The following is a 16,476-nucleotide window of genomic DNA, read 5'->3' on the forward strand; positions in this document are numbered from 1 at the left end:
AATCGAACGATCAGTCATAGACAACTACCTCGGAACAGAATTGTAACAAAAATTAAGATACAAATAGAATAATTCAAAAGTTTTGTCTCTTTTTCGCTAATCTCCTCTTTCTTTGTGTTGCAGTTTCAAGAGTTCTTTTTTCAGCCAATCTCCTCTTATTTTGTGTTGTAGTTTCAAGCGTCATTTTTATTCCCACGAATAGTTGTTAAGTCGAGAATTACTTCGTTAAGCGCAAAAGCTCGAATATCACGTGAACTCTGTGTAGTGTGTGCAATGAAGCTGTTAAATTGTACGGCAAGTACGCAAAGCGTCTACAGAGATGTATTATCTAAATGATGAACTATTCATGTAATTCCGGAGGAATTTTATTCACATCGATGTTTCAACATCTTACAATACGATAAATATTGCAGAGTTATGAAATATCGTTGTATTGATCCAATTTCTGATATAGCTGGATAGTCCAGTTAAACTTTCGAATAATTAAATTTTTTGTACGAGTTTATGTATCGTCTGTATTAATGCAAACCTAGTTTGTATTTGTATGGTTCTGTCATAAGATGTCTATTGTTCTGCTACTTTTATTTTCACGACTAGATATGATGATCAGCACAAGTATAACCTATACAGTCCAACTCTAACCTATGTCGATTGTGACGCTCTAAATATTTCACCTTTCCATATACTTATATATCGCCGACGCGAAGAGTCACTATAAAGAAAGTGTTAGATTACGTGGACTCAGGCAGCGGCGGATAGTTCGTAGCGGCCGACGCGTCAGTTGCAGGAATGAACTGGTAAGGGCAGGCTCAAACTCCCTAGTGTGAGTGCTGCGCAGGCCATTGCGCACGCGGGAAATTTTTACTTTTTAACTTCCTAACACTTTACTTGATGTAGAAATTTTAAGTTTAGTTATGTTAAGTCATTGATTTTTTATGAGTTTACGTGAAAAAATCTGTGTATGCCGGGTTCCGATTGCTATTTTGGAATCCTAAAATTCTTTTTTATCGATTGAAAATCCAAAGCTATTGACCTTCATACAGAAGTAATCGGGAGAGAGAACTTCGTCCTCGGAGAAGGAGCCTGAGGAACGGTTACCCCATCCAAGGTAGGCAACGGGCGCGCAAATTACCCACTCCCGAAATATAGAGATAACAACAGAATATACTGACATAATTAACATTCCACAGACTTTTTTCCATTAAATAGTTAATTGAACGTCGAGATTCGTTTCTATGAATGAAAATTACATATGGTTATCATTGCAGTCAGTGAATTAATGATTCGATATATTCGTGTTATATTTAATTGCTTTCTTATCGACTGTGAGTCTAAAGCTATGCAGTTATCGGCCGTGATAAAGATGTAATCGGAATCAAGAACTTGTTTCGTGGAGGAGCCTGAGAAACGGCTACCCCACTCCTGAAAAGGAGAGGTAACAACAAAATATACTGACATAATCAATATGTTACATACTTTTTCCCTTATAGATCAATGATTGAAGGTCGAGCCTTGTTTTTCTGAATGAAAATTATTGTTTTCATTTAGTCATTGATTTATAGTCCGACTTAATTGTGCTATATTTAATTCCTTCTTTACCGACTATATGTCCAAAGATAGGCCAGCATTGGCCTTGACACAGAATAGATACTCTCAGCACAGAAAAAGGAGACCGTGGATTATATTGACACAATCAAAACGAGATGTAAAGTTCCAGTTGGTTTTTTTAGTTCATTTTTGTTGTGAATTGTACTTTAATCGATAAGATTTTATAAATGAAATTATGGTCATGATAAATTCCTTCTTTTCTTGCCAAAATTTTTTGTTTAGTTTCAAAATTTATGTTTTGATTATTTTATTGTAATTAACAAAATTACATCTTATATGAAAATTATTTCATCTTATATGATCATTGAATAGAGTAAAATTGCGTGTATGAGACTTGTAGTATCTACGCATGTGTAAAGACTATACAAAGTGAGAATGCAACTACCCGGAAAACGTTTTAGCCTTCTATTCGGACTGCAATGCCGCGTGCCCGAGCAAGTTCGAATTCGAAAGAGTAAGTCGTAGACTCTCGAAATCAGTAAGAGTAACTCGGAGAGCGCAGGCATGCGCAGACCGCGCGTTAGCTCTGTCTTTCTTACTCTTCTACAGAAGATCTAAAAAAGAAAATATTAATCCTGGCAATCCTAATAAGGATAATGGAAAACTTTTATCAAATTATTGCATTGTCATCGGTCCTTGATAGGTGTGGAAAATTCCAAATCGATCAGACTTTTAGAAGCCAGTGAAAATTGAGCTCAAAGATTCCGTTACATTCATTCATTCATCCATACACACATACATACAACCCGAGCTAATAAAAGCGTGTTAAAAAAATAACTTTCTGCGACGCTATTACAAATTTGGAGAGTCATTGGAGGGTCCTAGGATTATGCTAGAAACCTAAGCGAAAGTTCTTCAATATGATGCCAATCTACTCTAGACTGCAATGCGGAATGGATGGCATATAAAATACAGCGCGCACAAAGTGCTATCTTATGGGTGCTGCAAACGAATACCCAACCATGGCAAAGACGATGCGTCATAATACAACTTTTTTTCAGACTGCCACTGGTTTGCCATCCACATCACCGTTGAAAAACAAGTTTTCGAATTATCCGATAACTTTTTGTACTTGCAAAACGCCAGCCATAAAATACAACGAATAATTATATTTAGTGATATGTTTTCTTTTAGACTAAATAGGCAATGGAGATTATAGAGTAGTCATATTATATGGTGCGCTAATATCGTTAATTCTGACAATAAACAAGTTTCTTGTATGGAGCGTTTAATACTGAAGTCCGATGCTATTGACTAACTTTTTTTGAGCCCATCGATCAGCTTTAGTTCATTAGGTGGTGGAATAGGGCTAATTTGTACTGGTACCAAGCATCTCTTGATTTTTTCTATTTTTTCTACTCACACTTTGCGGTGGAGATTTAGGCATGCGCTACGTGCCGATCGCTATAATATTTTACTTACAATATTATTCAGTGTTCATTACGGAACAATAAATAATTCACTTAAATCCGTATATAAATAATTCATCAAGAGGTAGGCTGTTATGACATTCTTTGTTTGAGACGAGGAAAGGAGAAGAACAGAGTCCACGCGGTTTGTGTTCTCGTTCTTCTCTATGTTGATGCTCGCTGCAGACTAAAAGCTAAAACAATTTGTAAGCAAAGTTGAAACAACCTAAGTTTCCCTATATGAACGCGGTATTACTCATACTTTTTAAGTGCTTTGAAACAAATGCAATTTTTGCTGCCAACACTTGTTTATTTAGGCCGTTGCTTCCTCTATTCGTATGTCGAATCGAATGCTTCCGCAGCTAGCGCACTCAAGGTCCAATGCGGGTGTTATCACACACGAGAAAAACGTTTTGATTGCGACCTGACTGTGATTGTCATTTACCTCTTATTAGATCTAAAGAATTTTAGGCGGTCGCCATAGTCAAATGGATTGGTGCGTAATTACCATTCGGATAAAGAAAACGTGTTTCTAATAGTGGTCGATCCCCGAGGGACAATGGCAAACCTCCTAAAAAATATTTGCCGTTCAGAGTCGGCTTAAAACTGTAGATCACTCCATTTGTGGATCAACGTCAAGGCGCACGCATCAAATAGGAGGAGGAGCTCATCCAAATACTTAACAGAAGTATACGCGCCAATTTCTTATTAATATTTTTTTGGTTAAATTGGCAACAGATTTGCTGAAAAAATAAATTTTGAAGTGTAATAAAAATGCATGTGCCGAATATTTCCCATTTCTTTGTAAGCCTTAAAAATAAGCTCATTTCTCGCGTTCACCCGTTAGGAGCAGAACTTAACTTATTTGTTTTTTTTTTCGCATACCAAATCACTCTTAAGCCTCATCACTCATAGATTACCGCAGAGTAAGTGTGTAAATGTTCGTTTTTCCATCGATGCTCATAATCGCATGGCAATTTCATTTTGCCGCTATGTATAAACCATAAGGCTAAGAAAAATGACTCTGCACACCAATTCACGTACTGAGTCCACGGCATTTTCAGTCTTGTGTGCCATTTGTCTTAATCATTTGTGGCCGCCAGAAACTTATGTCTATAGACAGTTTTTATAAAGAAGTTTTCTACTTGCGAAGGCAAATGTTCCACTTGTTAACATTTACTTATACAAACCATGCAAGTAAGAGCATGTTTATGTACACACTTTGTTTTCATCACACAAAAAATCCACTGCTGAGATTCAATTTCAGATTAAACGCATAATAACAATAACATAAAAAATGCACTAAACCCTGAAGGATAAAACCGTCCAAATGAAAAGCAAAACAATTTGGATAATCAAAGCTTGCTTTTAGGCGCGCGTTCTGTCAGCGACAGTACACAATAATATGCCATGGCTTCCTAACACACAGCGCCGAAACTATCAAACTAACTAAGTACAAAAAACAAAAACGTTTTCACAGTTTCCTTTACACCTCCCCGTAGGTCAGTAAAAGTAATAACATCTAAATTTTCACAGTCTCCATTTTATTTTGTGCTCTTTTTTAGGGTTGCGCTTGGGGACGACACACGGGGATCTGCCACACAATTTCCTCTTTGGTGTGTTGCCGCCTTCTGCCGCTTTGATGTCGCGTCCCATATGCTTCGTCGCGTTTGCTAACATTTGTTACTCATTTTGTTATTCTGTTATTCTTCTTTCTCATTCATTTCCATTTTTTATAGCTTTGCATTATCTGTTTGTGCACGCTTCATAATCCATCGTAATAACTTCATAATAACTTTAATATGAACTTCCGCTGCTTCCGTTCGATTTAGGGAATTTTATGATTGCAAACAAAAATGCCAAAGCTTAAAAGCTGCTGCCGTTTCTACTCTAATGCTATCTTGATGAAAATCTTTAGTTTGTGGAATCAGTCGAATCAGATTTCTCTTATTAACGGAAGTGAATTAGTAATAGAAAAGAAATTCTTCTCTATGGGTAATTTCGGGTTGGCTGCAGGATTATCGAATTGTTTCTTTGAATTTCAATTTAATAATTGTGCAAAAATTTACTTTTGTTTTTCGCATTACTCATTACACTTTTTACGATCAATTATATGTGTTTATGTAAGCCAAGTACCGATCAATGTTGAAAATGAGTTGAGTTTTTATACAAAGAATTCAGAGATTTTCCACCTATTTTTTAGAATAATAATACAGTTTGCGAACAAATTCAGAGTTTTTTATAGTGAACCTCGATTAGGTACATAAAGAGGATCTTGTAAGTTTGAGCTTTCCTGAATTCAAATCAAAAGCGTTTTCGAACAAGAGTTCATTATATATTTATTGAACCATGCATTAGAACCTATATAATATATGAATAAGAATTATTATTTTTCAAATGTTCCCCTTGCACTCGCTTATAGTTCATGATTCTTTAAGTGAAATTTTCCATGTCATTTAAACATAATTGGAGCTCTATCGTGTCAATTGTGTCTCGATTTTTATCTCTTAAATCTGGAACTGTTTCTGATTGGTTCCGTCACAGAGAATAGTTCAAAGGTGTTAAATAGCGCGAACTTGGCAGTCGCCAAATTGATCTTCCTGGGAATTTGGTTTGCAGCAAATTGTATGCTTAGGTGACTGATATGACTGTGTTTTTGAAAACACTCCTTTGCACAGTGTGGGAGACTCGTTAGTTCTAGCTGGTATCAGACTCAGCATGAGCTTGTGTGATATTGATAATTCTTATTTATTGTAGAAATGATAGAATATACAAGCGATTATAACGGTACAAAAAAATTTGTTTTCGTACTACTTTACTTTTGGCTGTGTAGCCTCAAACTTAAGTTATTATGAAATATTTTATTGTTGTTTTAGTATGCTGTGGTGTTTTTCTCTTGGTGTTTTTAAAGCAATGAGGTACGGACTTATGCTTCCTATTTACTTATTCAATCTAAATCTACTTGTTATTTAAAAAATGACTATGGAAAGGCGACCGCCGCAGCCGAATGGGTTGGTGCGTGATTACCATTCGGAAGTCCAGGTGGGGAAGGGGAAACCTCTGAGTGTATTTTTGTCGTAAAAAAGCCCCTCATAGTAAATCATTTGCAGTTCGGAGGCGGCTTAAAACTGTAGGTCCCTCTGTTTGTGGAAAATCATCAAAAATGCACACCATAAAAGGCCAAACAGCCAATATATGGAAAGCGTGTAAAATCAGGGATCGGTGATTATATAGTGGTTATTTTCGAAATTTCCATAAAAAAATTAGCATTTTTTTATAGCAATGGGATGCGTTTTAGCTAAGCTATACTAATTCTTTGGACAAAAAAGTCAGCAATTAACAGATATTTTTTCACCGATTTTTTAATAGAAAATAACAGCTAAACTGAAATTTTAATTTTTTCCAGTCAAAAAATAAAAGCTAAATTTGACTTTTATGTTTTTTTTTTTTGGTAGAAAATAGCAGTTTTCATTTTGTTTTTCAATTTCTATAAAAGCACATCATTAATAATAATAAAAAAAAAGAAAAATAATGCACTTCCTTTTTGATTGCAGCTTTTCGTCTTCTGCAAATGTATTTCATAGATAATCTTTTCATTTAAACACTAAATTTTTCACCTTTTTACAGCAATGACTCAGAGTTCAATTTAATAATGCCTAGTTTTGCTCGGAAAAGTTGTCTCGGAAATCGCTGAATAGCAGAGTAAAAGCAAATGAGAAATTAATGAATAGAATAGGCATATTTTTTATGGTTTTCTACTTCATCATAACGGTTCCGCAAATAAAAATGTTTGCTTTTAAATTTTTACTTTGAAAAAAATCTTTCAAGGTTCTGAACAAAATTGATTATAAGACGAAACAAAAATACATTTTTTTAATGAAAACAAATTAAGGTCAAATCACAATCGATCAAATATAGATAATTAATCGCTTGAAAATAAAAACAACTATAATTTGATTTCGACTCGTCGCTTGTTTTCAGCAAAATTTTTCTAAAATCCTTTCCACTGTAGGAGTTTGAGTATCTGCAGTTAAAAAGATGTCCTGCCTCATTCGATCGCTCTCGTGTCTCCGTACTTCTTAAATACACTTTCTCTCACTTGATTAAGGCCAAATATTTTCCTTTTGTTTTTATGTCACATTTCTCTTCAGAGCCCACAAAGAGTCCAGATGCATCCAAGCTTAGTGACAAGGTGGCGCAAAATTAATCACCATATCAGAAGATATGTATATATTTTTGCCAAATATAGATTTCCATCACTCAAAATCACTTTTTTATGGTGCGATATATTTTTATTTAGCACTTTAGCAAGCAAGAGCGTAAACTTTAAATTGTTTGATCGCTACTTTACGAGATGTCGACCACTACAGCCTTCTACCGAGAAAATAATGGACTTCTTTTTCTCCAAACTAATAATATGGATGACAAAAAAATCAAATAGAGGATAGATTTAGTTTTATAACTAAACTGAATTAGCTGAGTGCCGATCAAATTTTCACGGCTTGCAAAAGGCTTGCATACTCTATGAAAGCGATATTTGATGAGATCGAATTGTAAAAATCGGAAAATATTACTTCTGATGTTATGTTTCTCATACTTCAATTAATTTCAGAAACTACAAATAGTATCGAGATAATTTTAAGCATTTTCCACCTTTGTTTTCTACCAATGCCAGATGAACATTTTTTTTAATATTGAAATACATAAAAGGCACATTGCGGAACTCAGCGACTGAAAAATTCATTTGCCCTGAAATTATTTTGCAACAATGGTTTATAAAAATATCAGATAAATCTATTTTTAGTTTTAGTGTTTGTCTACAACAGGGTTACGGGCTGTTGCTCAGACTATTTCTCATGAAGTTAGAATAGCTTTAGTTTTACTATCTTTTGTTTTTAATTGGAAGTTAAAATATTTTAGATATAGATTTCTCTGATATTTTTATAAACCATGTTTTAATGTTTGTCTACAAATTTGATAATTCTCAAACATAAACCATCTATTAAGGCCATCTCAAATAAGCTACACAAGCTCATAGAGGTTGAACAAATTGGTATGACTTTTATGCATTTATATAATATCATAAATCTTTTAACGAATTGAATAAGAATTACTAACCACAAATTATATAAGTTTTTTAAAAATAACAATTTTCTGCTTATTTCAGGATTTCCAGCAATTAAATGAAGGATCGATAAATATAATAGAATATAAGAAAAATAATTTACAAACACTCGGATTAGAAATGTTGCACGAATATATTTACGGCGCATAACTAGGTAAGTAAAAATCGCTAAACATTCAAAACACAAATGCCATTTACAGATAAAGTGATAAAATTACAACACTTCCAAACAAACAGCAGCAAAAGCCTCACATTCAATTATAGGGTTTTCTAACAGGGACGGATCGATGTTGACTAGCAGTGGCGGCGTCTGTTACATCTGCTTTTTATTATTCAGTCACTGTTGCCAAATAGCAAGAGCAAGTTGCACGATATAGGAGCGCGTGCTTATTAAACTTGATTACTAGGATGTTAAACATGTTTTGCGGTACGATAAAAGGGGGCGTTGCTACTAGCCCACAGTTTTTTTTGTTATGTTGGTATACTCTTCATATGAACGTCCATGAAGCTTCATTTCAATCTGTCAATTCATTCATTACAAGTCATTTAGTATCGACGTCACAGTATTTTCTACAATGGAAAAAATCAAGTATCGTGCAGTGACTGAAAGAGATTTGTAAGGAATATTTTGACTGAAGTATTAGGTTTCAGAAAGCTGTGTGCACAATGCGTGTCGCATTCGCTAACAATGGAACAAAAACACTTATGAATGCGACTTTTTCAGCAAAATATAGCGCGTTTTCGAAAGGATAAAGTGGATTTTGTGCATCGGTTCATCACTATGGATGAGACTTGGGTCTTTCACCATGATCCTCAATCAAAACAAGAGGCTAAAGAGTGGTGTGAATCTGGCTCTTTGGTTCCGAAACGAATTCGTGTCCAGAAATCGACCAAGAAGGTGTTACCATCTGGTTTTTGGGATGCAAAAGGAATTTTGTTTGTGGATTACTTGCAAACTAGTAAAATAATAAATTTTGAATATTATTGTAATCTTTTAGATAAGGTGAAGGAAAAAATTCGGGAAAAAGGACCCAGTTTGCAAAAGAAAAAATATTTTTCATCACAGCAATGCACAGTGCCACAAGAGCATTTTGACAATGGCTGAAATCTATGAATTAAAGTTCGAATTTTTGGAACACCCGTCGTATTTACCAGATTTGGCCCCTAATGATGTCCATCTGTTTCCAGAACTAAGAAAATATATAAGTAATCGGCGCTTACACCATTTTTAGTGTTTGATCGAGCTCCTCCTCCTATTAGTGGTATGTGCCTTGATATTTTTCGTTAAATCTTGTTCCAGTTTTAAGGCGACTCCGAACGGTGGGTGCTTTTTTATGAGGTGCTTTTTGATGACAGTAATACAATTGGAGGTTTGCCATTGCCTGCCTTTTCTATCGTTTGGAGTTTCATGCACAGAGATTCGTACTGGAGCACTTCCGAATGGTAGTCACGCACCAACCAATTCGGCTACGGTGGTCGCCTGAACAATGTCTATTCTACATGTACTGGCATAAAAATTCATAAATACTTCACCCTTTTCGAAAACCCTATACATGAATGCAGACAAGTGTACTTAATACAACCAAAGCAACAAAATTAACAAAAACTATAATTGCAAGGAAGCAGTTAAAACACTGCAACTGGCATTGAAAATAATTTTGTATTTCCCACATGGAAACAATTCGAGCATAAAGCTTAAGCGATCCAAATTGGCACTATGATATTATTGTGTTGCACAGTTTTAGTTCCGGTTGGGGGATGTTCGCAAATTGAAAATACAAAAGTTATTATATTTACTTGTGCATTGCCAGCGGGAAGCTTCGTACTATTGTGGTTAAATTTGCAAGCATACCCCAAGCCATGCGGGCAGACCAATATACACTTGTAAATGCTCAATGTAGTATACAGGGTTACCGGGAAAGGCGCCCCAGATATTTAAACACATTGTGACTTAGGTAATTTCAGTTTGATTTGGTTATATGACATGATGTCCTTCTTATGAAATTTTGCTCTCGACTAGTGGGGCCCGCAGTCCGCGTACGGGTTACTACTTCAAGTAAGTAAGTATTATTCATTTTTGGATAGCTGAAAGAACATACTAGTATTTAAACTAATTTGCAAAATAATAGTTTCCATAAAATTTTTTTTTTTAATGATGATGGCGAAAATAAGAAAATTCAAAATTTTATCAAGCACCCATTTTTAATTGTCAGAGCTTGGTTACAATTTTTTTGACGATGTTTATTAACTGGCGTACTCTTTACCTAACAACAAAAACAGAATCGGGTCTCAGACATAATATTAATATAAAAAAAAACCAACATACAAGCAACAAAAATATGTTTTTAAGTAACCTTTAATTTTAGAAATTATGCCATATAGTCAAATTAATCAGAAGTGACCTAAGCGATAATGCCCTTAAGTATCTGGAACAACTTTCTCGGTAACCCTGTATAACTTATTTGGCACTTGAAAAGCGTTAGTGATAAAAAATTGTATTCCCAGTAGAGAAAATTTAAAGTGGAGGAACAAATTTTGGATACAATACCAATTTTTTTATATTTTTTTATTTGTTTTATCTTTTATTTAAATTTTCATTGTAACTAGTTGATATAAGTAACTAACGAACAATTCGTTTAGGGCTTTGCGTTATACAAATGAGTTATGATGCTCTGCACCCCCCTTGCAGAGTGTTTGATGGCTGCGTGAGGTTGTGCGGCTTTTTACGCATCAGTTTTTCGTTCCATTCATCCGAATCGGTGAGAGCTGAAGCTTCGCTATTAACATGGTGAGAGAGTCACTTCATGTGCGACATGACGTAATCAGGACAACTGGCTCAATACCAAGGCACGTTAACTGCACATCTCAAGACTGTGCTTTGAAACCTTTGTATTTGCAAGGTATTGCTGGTGCTTGATCAACCCCATAGTAGGATTCCATAAGCCGTAATGAGTCGCCGTTAAACAATAAATATCTTTAAAAAATTACCTCTTTAATGGCTTGAAAATTATGAACAGATACATTTGGAATATAGGCAAGGCGGTCGCAAGGGTCGTATTATTGTATGTCATAAACTTTAAACGGCTCGAAATATATTCAGAGAGTTCACAAATTACTTTAAGAGCCAAATTATGAATATTCGCAGAGGGAAAAAATTCCACTTTAATCAAAAAATTCCCGGAATATACTCAAAGATTTCAAAATATAAATTTATTCCACAAAAGTGATATTATAACTTTCAAAGCAGTCCCCTACTCGCCATCAGTTGCAACACATTTATCTCCAACTGTCGAGACATTTCTGAAACTCTATTTTCGGTGTAGCCCTCAGAGCAGTCTTCAATTTTACTTTAACATTACTTATTGTACTTTCAGCTCTTAAAACGCGATCCACGTAGTGGTCAAAAGGAAAAACAGCTCTAACAGAAAAAGTCGCAGGCATTTATATCAGTTGAATTCCATCGTTTTGCGGTGCGTTATCATGGTGCAAAATCCACGAGTTATTTTCCCACAAATCCTTTTCATTTTTGGCGAATTCACTTAAACGTTTTATAACGGCCTAATATAAATCTAAAACTGTCTGACCTTCTGGCAAAAATTCATGGTGTAATCCATAAAAATCGTCAGCATATCTTTCTTTTTTGACTGACAACGACGTGGTTTTATAGGCCTTGGTTCATTCTGAGCTCTCCACTCACTCACCTGATGTCTGGATTGCATGTCGTACTCATAAATCCACGTCTCGTCTCCAGTAATGATGCATCCAGTTTGATGAATGTTGGGTCGTATTCGGTCTTGAAAATCATGTCTTTGGCGATATCAATGCGGCCCCATTTTACATGCAGTTCAGGTTCTTTGGGACTAACTTTGCAGCAACGTGGCGCAAACCCAACTCATTAACTACAATGTTTTGAACGGATCCATAAGCAATGTTCAAGTTCTCTGATAACACTCTGGTGGCTAATTAGCGGTTATGAATCCACTTTTATTTTATTCTATTGATGGTTTTATTAATTTTCAATGAATTCGCAAACGCCTGTTTTCCTAAAGTAGCCGAATGGGTTGGTGCGTGACTACCATTCGGAATTCACAGAGAGAACGTAGGTTCGAATCTCGGTGAAACACCAGAATTAATAAAAACATTTTTCTAATAGCGGTCGCCCCTCGGCAGCCAATGGCAAGCCTCTGAGTGTATTTCTGCCATGAAAAAACTCCTCATAAAAATATCTGCCGTTCGGAGTCGGCTTGAAACTGTAGGTCCCTCCATTCCAACATCAAGACGCACACCACAAATAGGAGGAGGAGCTCGGCCAAACACCCAGGAAGGGTGTACGCGCCAATTATATATATACATATATATATATATATATATCATTACCGAAACAGTCTCCCAACATCATTTCCATTAAATCCATTCTAAATGCAAAATCTAATACAAACTCGTTTTTTCCAACTTAAATCAATTTTTAAAACTCTAAAATATCGAAAACACTTGCAGTGGTAGATTTACTTAAGACGACGTAACTTTTTCAAATGTCAAGTGATTTCACAAAAATTTTTGGTAAGAATAATAATCAGAGATGTGGCAACCGAACTGAAAGAAGAGAACTCAAATCAGTAGACTTAGAGTGTCACCTGGCGGTTGTTCCGGGAACTGTTTGATCAAGGTGGTTCATAGCGAGTAATATCATGAAATACTACATCAATTTTATGAACAGATTGTGGATCCATTGATTCTAAAGTAGTTCGGTATAACTGATCATTAACAATGCATACCAATTTGCGTAAACAGACTTTCTCGAATTTCTTCAAACATTATACACCTTGGTTGTGACGGAATTTACATGGTCGACACAAGTAAGGCCTGAGTTTTTTTCATGGTAGAAATACATTCAGAAGTTTATATATCCTGCGAAGGGCGACCTGTTTCATGCTTACTATGGAGCAATGTCAACCCGGGTTGAATCATATTCTCACTCGGCTTTTTGGCCGCTCCTTAACCTGATGGTAGTTAACTCAAAAAAAGCATTAAGCGTCGCTCGGAAGTTCACAAAGCTCTAAATTAGAATATTTCTCTACAGGGGTGTAACTACCAGTATCCAGCATATTTAGTTATTTAAATTACACTGCCAGCTACATTTATTTACATTTTGATATTTTTTAAATTTTTTGGTTGCCTCCCTTCTGCATGCGCGCCCGCTACTGTGGCTACCAAAAAGTTTGCTAAATTTAACATTGACCCAATTCAAATGTGGGCAAGTGTCGACTGTAATGCCTTTCGGGTGGCATTGCATTAAATGAATAATTTCATACATAAGTGATATACCCACTTATACATATGTATGAGCCAACTTAAATGACTAGTGAACTGTGAATTTGTGGGCTAACTCATTCATTGCAACTTCCAAGTCTGCTATGTATTTAGTCCATGCACAAATTTGCTTTTAATTTTCTATTATAGCTAGCGCCTGCTAATCAGCAACTATTTTTAATTTGTGCAATTTTTAAAAGTTTTTACTCACTTCCAAACTAGTCACATATATCTACATACAGCACGTACATACAAATTACAGAAATGAGTTTTTGAGTGTCAAAGTTGCGAGGATAATGACAATTATTAACTTAAATTCCAGCATCCTTTTCATCGGAAAGGGTGGAATCTGAATGAGCGTCATTAGCACAAAACTTTTACTATGCCAGTATGCTTTGGTAGAGAACAAAAGGAATGAACAAAGTATTGATAGAAAAGGATTAAGTGTACATACGCGTATATATATGTGTGTGTATGAAGAGAAAGCGAAGGTAGCCAGTTTGTGGGTGCAATAATATCTCGAACTCAACTCAGATCACAGGCCGTGGTAAGAAGAGGTTTAGTTCTGTGCGAAGCATAAAATAATTAACATTCATAAGATATTTGTTATGGTTCCGATAGTTTTTTTATTGCATACCAACAGACAGTGGGCATTTGGGCTTCTGTGCAGATGATGAAGTAACTAAAAATATAAACAGCTTGGCCAAGACAACGTTTTTCCGAGGGGTAAATTGTTTCTTAAGTTTTCCTTTGTATATAAAGCACTGGTTGATTGAAAAACATCCTTTTTTGAATTCAATATAATCGCTTATGGTATTTTATATTGCATGGTAAACAAGAAAAATATTAGAAAAAGTGAGTAAAACTATTTAAAAATTTCGAACGCTAAAAAGACTTTAATTTTAAAGTGCATGAGAAGTGTTTTTAGAAGTTTAAAGACAAATATCAAAGCTTTTCAAAAAGCTAAAGAATATACAAATAAATATTTTCGGAATATGTTCTGGTGCGGATACAGAAGAGCTTATATAGAGCAGCCATCAGGGTATTGATTTTCATTCTGTGTCAACGTGAAGTAAAAAAAGTTTTCGTTTTCACAGACACTTTCCGCCTTTTCACAAACTATTATTTTGCGATTCTCTTTGGGTCATGATAAAAGCCTTTCGTTTCCACTGTAGCCATGAAACTTTTGCAGGCGTCTATTCAAATGACATTTGTTTTGAAGCCAGAGTAAATTTAAAGAAAATATGTCGCAAATAATTATTTTGGTTGATTTGGAGTAAAGAGTTCGTGATGAGAGGCTTACTTCGCGATGGGCAAAATTCGCCAACGACCAGGTTTATTTAGAAAACTTTAAGGATTCTGAATTGCAATTTTAGTTCTACAAATGTTTCAAGTTGTTTAAAGGTAATTCAACTGTACCAAAATATTTAAGCTTGAAATAAACATACTTCAAATAATCTCTTCTTCTTCTTTGGGGAAAAATATTAACCATAATATTAACCATAAATATTAATTATAAATACATAGATGCATACAGTGGCTCCCAGACAAAGTGGCCCAGTCTTCTCTTCTACAAGGTGGCGCAAAAGTAACCTTGCGATGTTTTTTGCCTGTAATTTAAAAAAAAAATGAAAAACTTTGATTCTTCTTGTCGATTATTTTTATTTGGTCTTTTAATTTTTTTTACATCAAGTCGAGAATATGATGTCATGTAAATGGCCGCCGCCACAGTTGATTGCCATTTGAGCCCTTTTTATGGCATTTTCCATTACTTTGGCCAAAACTTCCGGCGATAGGTCCTCACATTCTTGACTGATATTGTCTTTAAGAGCTGCAAGAGTCTGAGGCTTGTTGACATAAGCCCGCGACTTCAAAAAGCTCCACAAAAAGAAGTCTGGAGCGGTCAAATCAGGCGATCTTGCTGGCCAGTGCAAATCTCCAAAACGGGAGATTAGGCGCCCGGGAAATGCATCCTTCCGCATATCCGTTATGGCACGTGCAGTGTGTGCCGTTGCACCGTCCTGTTGGAACCACATATTTTCCAATCCCAATTCATCAAGTTGCGGCAAAAAGATCTCGTTGATCATTGCTCTGTAGCGCTCACCATTCACAGTAACCGTTTGGCCCGCGACGTCTTCGAAGAAAAAAGGTCCGATGACTCATGAGCGGGTGTAATGGCTTTTCGTGGGTTACACGCGGATTTTCAGTGCCCTAGAAGCGTAAATTTTGCCGATTTACGTACCCATTAAGATGGAAATGGGCCTCATCACTCATGATTATTTTTGATGAAAAATCATCATCCTCTTGGTGGTGATTAAGGATTGCTTGAGCGTATGTTAGACGCGATTGGCGGTCAGCAGCTATCAGCTGATGCACCGTCTGGACTTTGTACGGAAACATCTTCAAATTTTGTACCAAAATTCGCTGTAAAGACCGTCGACTGATACCCATTTGCGTGGCACGTCGTCTGGTCGATGTCGACGGCGCTTCCATGACATCCTCGGCTACAGCAGCAATATTCTCTACAGAACGGCTACTCCGGGGTCTGCCACGCCTGGCAACATCTCGTGTTGAGCCAGTCTCTTCGAGGCGAGCGGCTAAACGTCGCAGTGTTTCACCAGTAGGCGTTGGACGGCGAGGAAATCTGCGACGAAATTCACGTTGTGCCAAAGTCAAAGACCGATTATTGGTCAAATAAATAGTCAACAATATTCCGCGTTCTGGAGCAGTGTAGCGTCACATTGTTTATTAACGTGTATTTCGCATGTGTTTACTACACAAATGTCAAAACAGAACTGGCAGTAGAGGCCAATCGCAAAATTTATAACATTTTCTGATAGGAGGATTACTTTAGCGCCACCTGTTACAATACATTTTTCTTGTGCAATTGCAAATTTTCGTTAATTGTTTTTTTTTTTAATATATTAGTTGACACTCCCTTAATAAACTGCCAACAACAGGCTTGTAACTATAAAAACATGAATAACTGTTTTTGAAAATATCATAAAAGCTATGACAGTTTTT

At 35.8% G+C, this 16,476-nt stretch overlaps 1 protein-coding gene across 1 annotated transcript in view; it reads left to right on the top strand.

Moving 5' to 3' along the window:
- LOC128860935 (guanylate cyclase 32E) overlaps positions 1–16,476 on the top strand; it is a 192,551-nt gene that overhangs the window by 34,532 nt on the left and 141,543 nt on the right. The window contains exon 2 of the mRNA XM_054098735.1: positions 8,185–8,296. The gene's annotated coding sequence lies outside the window, so the exon portion shown is untranslated. The remainder of the gene's footprint in view (positions 1–8,184; positions 8,297–16,476) is intronic.

Source organism: Anastrepha ludens, chromosome 4 (genome assembly GCF_028408465.1).
Source record: "Anastrepha ludens isolate Willacy chromosome 4, idAnaLude1.1, whole genome shotgun sequence".
Lineage (NCBI taxonomy): Eukaryota > Metazoa > Arthropoda > Insecta > Diptera > Tephritidae > Anastrepha > Anastrepha ludens.